Source organism: Argiope bruennichi, chromosome 6, assembly GCF_947563725.1.
Source record: "Argiope bruennichi chromosome 6, qqArgBrue1.1, whole genome shotgun sequence".
Classification (NCBI taxonomy): Eukaryota; Metazoa; Arthropoda; class Arachnida; order Araneae; family Araneidae; genus Argiope; species Argiope bruennichi.
This window is the reverse complement of record NC_079156.1, coordinates 68,465,762-68,472,153: the sequence shown is the minus strand read 5'-3', so window position 1 is coordinate 68,472,153 and position 6,392 is coordinate 68,465,762.

The window sequence follows — 6,392 nt, the reverse complement described above, 5'->3', positions numbered from 1 at the left end:
TTTTGTATGATATGGCATTTCCTTATCAAGAAACTAAAAATTTTAATTTTCTAAGTTTTAGAAGAGCAAGAATAAACTGAGTTTTTTGCAAACAATAATAAATATTTATTCTTTTTCATATATGGTATAAACATTAGACTTAAATTTCTTGCCAAATGAAAAAAGAAATATTTATTATTTGTTGTGAATTTTTCTTTCCCTGCTCTTATTAAACTTGGATTATTGAGAGAGATAGTATTGCTTGTTAAATGATGATACTCATATTTGATGTACTTTTTACTTAAGTTTGCTTTTGTATATTGTAAATAGTATGTACAATTTCTATTTTTGTTTCCTAATTTTTGGTTTTTACTGAATGGATTTCTTTTATTCATTAAAAATATGAGTTTTTTCCAACTAATATAATCATCAGCTTTTTTATTGATTTTTGTTAAAATGTGTCGCATTATAATACTACTTACCCTGTGGTGCTATTTGTTTAATCTTTTAATGCATTACAAAAGTTTTGAAGAAATAATACAAAAATTAGGAGTTTTGAATATTTGCACTAAATGTGATTGCTGCACTGCAACAGTATGAATAACTGCTGATAATACAAATTAGATTTCTTTTTTCTTTCTTTATTTGCTTTTGTGTGTTCATCTAGAGGAAACATTTTCTATCTTGCTTAGAATCAATTAAGATTTTTCAGCATAAATTCCTCTCTTAGTATTTGTTTCTTATTTTTAAGAGCTTAATATTTTTATTACGATGTTCTCATTTTAATGAGATTCAGTGGATTTGTAAATTTACATTTCCGAAATTATTTTAGTTGCTTTTGAAGTGGCATAAATTTTGAGTATGTAAAACTTTACTTTTAGTAAGTCGTAAATTTGTTATATTTTCCAACCAAACATCAAGTGAATGCCTTTTTTACATTTTCTTAATCAGACTTTTAAAAAATTGAAACATGAATCAAAATATCTATAGAAATGGAGTTTTGAATATGATTGGAGCTTATGCTTTGCAGATTGTCCAGTTGATAAAACCTGTATTCCTCAATTATCCATAATCATGCTTTTGTATGTTAATGTATTAAAAAAGATTTAACTTAATGACACTGATTATCCTTTTAAGGTTTTAATGAAATTACTAATATTACATGAACTAGTGTCTTTAATCTTTTTCATTGCTATCTTTTAAAGGGAGAGATGATGAAAACTTAATACCAAGCTCAAGTATTTCATAAACATTCCATTTTCTATACATTCCATTGATGTAAATGAATTCCGTGTGAATAATGTTTTAATATTGATAAGATTTGATCTATAAAGTTTTTTGAAGAATGTATATAACATTTATCAATGATATAGCCTGCATTTCAATATTTGTTTAGTGTAATATTGCTGTGATAAGTAACTTTTAACATATATTTTTAACACATGCTATGTAAGTAAGCTGTTTTTATTCAAAATCTATTTTTGTACAATTTTTTGAATCTCATTTTGAAATAAATAGTTATTAATTTTATGCTTTGGATGTATATTATTTGATCTAATATATATATAATATCACTTGCATCTTAAGAAGAAAATTATTTTTCTTATGATATGAGAATTTGCGATGACCCTGAGAATAGATTATTTTTAAGAATGTTTACTACATTCATAAAAGAATTGTAGATGCTATTAATAACATTATAACATTTAAATTCCATCAAAAGTTTTAAGTACATGTATGTTTTGTTTCATTTTGAACTTTTTACCACTCTAGTTACTTTTCTGGTCACAGAAAATTTTTGAACTATGAATGTGAAGAAAATAACAGCAGAAGTGTATGAAGTCATCAAGGTAAATAAAAGTAAAAATTGCTGTTTACCATTGTTATTTGACAAGTTTAATTAAATATTATGATTTATTTACATTTTTTTATCTGGTATCGAGGAAAATAACACCAGTTTTTGATTTTTGTTCTCTGTTCACTGCTTTGAAAGTAGCTTTGTAAGTGGGTAAAATCTTTTTATCACAATTGTTAATTCAACATGTGATATAAATAGTATAATTTTTAAGAAAAATGAAAAAAATTCAGTTTAGTAAGTTTCATTTTATTTTTAATGATTGTAAATTATTCTATCTTTTTTTAGTGTCAATATGGTGGATTATTCTATATTGTTCTGGTGTCTAAATGAGAATTCTTAATATCTGTTATAATTTTTTGTGTATAAAAATGTTCAGTTTTTATAAATTACCTATATTCTAATATTTACCAAATGTCGTCAATTATTTAAAGGATTTCTGTGAACTTTAAATAAATTTTAGATTGGTTAACACAATTTACAATTTAGTGTACAAAGTTATATATTAAGTGTATTCTCATTGATTTTGAGAAATATATATGCATTGTTTCTATAAAAAGAATTTTACTTTACAAATTATGTAACAAAATTCTTAATATATGAGGCAAAAGAAATTTTGAAATCTATAACATTGTAAATGATAATCAATATTATTTTCTTTAATTCTACATTCATGTTCACTTTTTTTTATTTAATTGCAATAGGGATTTGAAATAGTGTGGAAAGATTGCAGCATATAATACATTGTGGAATGTTCTTCATTTCCATGTGAATGATTAATTTACAATAGATAATCCATAGAAAAGTGATTGATACCGATGAAAATAGTTTCTTTATTCAACTGTATAACTATGTTATTGAAGAAATATTCAAAGGATTGATAAACAAATACCATATGTTTCCATATTATATAGCTTAGAATTTAATAAATTAATTAGAATAAATATTTAAAATATAATTGATCCATTAAGAAGTTAAATACATTCCTATGTCAAAGATTAACATACATTATATTATATCAGTCTGGATGTGTTGATTAGCATGCAATTTCGATTTGCTACCAGAGTTCAGGGTAATCTTGCAAAATATTTTGACATAACTGGCGATATTTTGTTGTGAGGAGGAAAGAAAATTATAAAAAATATCTTTAACTTACATCTAGAAAAGGGGAGGGGGGTTCATTTTAAAAGATTATGCAGGGAAAAAAAGCATGGCAGTCTTTATAAAAGCACTTCAGAAGTCAGTAACTATGTAGCCAGTGGGATGAGAATTCAGAAATGTATGTTTTGAAATCTTTCGAGAAGTCAAGTCGATTGATATTTTTAATCGATTGATAATCATTAAATATTTTTGTTTTCCAGAATGATTGAAAACAATGTTGGTCACTATATTTGCATTAAATAAATCATCTATAAGTGTTTCATTAGATGTATTTTAACTGTACAAATTTTGTATGTTAAAATACATCTTCAGAAAATATTCGATTTTCCATAGAATTAATGTTGCAATAAACATTTTTAATATAAAAAGGAAGAGTCAGTCGCTTGTTTATAAGATTTAAAAATGAATTAGAAAGCTGACTTAGGAGAAAAAATTTTTAATTTGTGGAAGGAGGTAACAAAGTGGAATAAGTTTTTCAAATGTAAGTGTATTGAAAACAAATATTTTTTAGTATTCATATAATTACGAATTAATATATTTTATTTATTCATAATTGTAATATGCTAATTGATTTTTACTAATTACTTTCGTTTTATTTTCTCCATTGATTTGTATTTCTTGATCTATGTTATTATCTTTATTATTATTATACTTCTCTTCCCAAGCATAAAAGCGCTGATATTTAATGTTCTTTCAAATTGTCTATCTGGGGAGGGGGCAGTGGATGCTATGTATCAGGGCCCCAACATGATGAACTGAAATAATAATCTGAATAATAATAGCTATATGGAAAGAAGAAATTTAACTGAAACAATCGTCGGTTTAAAAAATACACGAAGTTTACAGATATAATACAGTCTGCTATAAGTGTGCAGATGCTGTAAAGTTTTATAACAAGATGTAAATAAAAATCTAATCGAGATTTTTTTTACTACATTATTTGATTTTGAATGAAAAGGATGTGCATGAATAAAGCACAAGGCATATTGCAATACATACTAAATAATAGTTATATTGAGTTATTTCTAAATGTATTAACAATATTAAAACTTTTCTTTACGTTGCCAATTACCATAGCAAATGCTGAACACACTTTCTGTAAATTAAAATTAACAAAGAATTGTTCTTGGTCAGGCATGTGTGCAGAACGTTTAAATGCACTTGCTACACTAAGCATCCAAAAAAAAAAAAAAAAATTGCAAAGAATTGTAGTTTTTCTGAAATAATTTATAGCAAAAGCAAAATTACGTAATAAATAAACACACACAATAGTATTATAAATTCTATTTGTAATTTATTTTACTTTACTAAAAATATAGAGCCCCAAATGGTTTCTTGCACCCAGGTCCCTTTATAAAAAAGGCCGGTTCTGGTTAAGGCCGTTGCAACAAAATGAATTTATTATCTAACTATAAACATAATCATAAGGTGAAGATTCAAGTATTTTCCATACTGGTGTACCAGGTTTCCGACTTGTCTTCAAAGAGCATTGCCATCAGTGGTATGAGATGGGTCTTAATGTTTCATTAAAGTTTCTCATTAACCGAGAAGTTCTTTGAGTTTTCTTTTAAGGAAGAATATGGACCAGGAATGTCTTTTTGGACGAATATGGACCTAATGTCGCAATTTTGGTACAATGTTCGGCTAACTCTTATTCTGGGATTATAATATTTTCTGTTTCTTTCGTTTGATCAACTCGTTGGAAAAGATCTGTTACGATAGTTTTGCATTCTTTTATTCCTTCTCTGAGAATGCGACTTAGAGCCGAGTAATTTTTGAGTTTGGCTAAGAAGCTAAAGCTTCGAGACCAATAGGAGTTTCACTGATGGCAACGTTCTTCGAAGAGGGGATCCAAAGTTGGCCCCTTTTATACCTGACTTTTCACGCCGATTGCGTCAAAAAATAACCATGTTTGTACATAACGTTTAGTGATAAATTTATTTTGTTCTCTACTCGTAGGTAGATTTTTACGGTTCATTAGAATTGGGGGGGGGAGAGCCCTCTTTATTGCCTTTTGTTTATCTGCTAATTAAAATTGAGTTGGAGGATTGTCTTTAGAAGATTCTGATATTACAAATTTTTTATTTAAATTTCACTTTTTTGTGTATAAATATGTAGTCGAATATGTTCTACATAATAAAAGAGAATGTGTGTCTATTAACTCTCTACAGAACAGACCTTTCTACTATCAAATTTGGTGCGGGTATACTTGGAAACATAGAAATGTGCATTTCGGATCGTTTTATTAAAATGTCTGTTAATGAAAAATTATAATCAATTTATGCACAATTTGTATCAATGAATTTCATTGTTGCAATGAAAATAAAATCATTTTCATTCTTTTAACTAATATTTATTTGCATAATTTCTTACCTCTGCTGAAAACTAAAGAACAAAGATTCTGCGCATTACTGGAAAGTACATTACCCTACAGTTATGCTTTGAATATCCCTTTGATTTCATAGGAATTGACTTCATTATAAAGGTTCATATGCACAATAAACAGAAAAAGTATAAGGCTGTTAATATAACATGGATTTACAATGATGCTTAAAAAACTTTGTTGAAGAAATAGTTAACATCAAGTTTTACAAAAGAAATTTAATTGAAAGCAAGCATACTTAATATTTCCAGCGAATCAACTGGGCCCGAAAGGCAACTACTATAAAATAAATGAAGGATAACTGATGGATCATTTAAAAAGTTATTTATTAGTGTAATCTCTTCCACTTCCGTTTTTTTTTTTTTTTTTTTTTTTTTTTTTTTTCTCCCTGTGCTTGAAGATGGAAGTTATAGTTTCATTAGAATTTCGGTATTTTTGCTTCTGTGTAAAATCAGTAATCATTCAATAGTTTAAAATATTTTAGTTTGCAAGCAATGAACATGTTCGTCAAAGGTAAGCTAATTTTTCTTTCCTTTAATTGGTTTTTGTATGAAAGTCTACTTCAATGACTTTAAATTTTTATTTATAATTCAGAAATATCTCTAATGTTTGAAAAATTGAATAAAAAGAAAGTTATAAAGTTTTCTTACTTTGAAACTTCTAACCTATAAGTTGTAATCCTAGATGGAACCATCCAGAACGATATTTTGATCAAGGTAACTGTTTTTTTGATTCTCAAACAAAATAATTTTAAAGACTTATTTCATCTTTTTTAAAAAATTGTTTAATAACTATTTTAATTTGAATTTAGAATTATTATTATTTAAATGCTTCTTATTTTTTTCTAAATATTTTTGGAGCAATGAACATTTTTTGATTCTGAATGACATATCTAAAATCTTGCCCCAAAATCAAGACATCTGTCATAATTGTGCATAAAGAAATTAGGAGAAGGAAGTACAATGCAGCAGATTTCAAGGAGGAAAAATCGCAAAAGCATTGAATATATTTTTT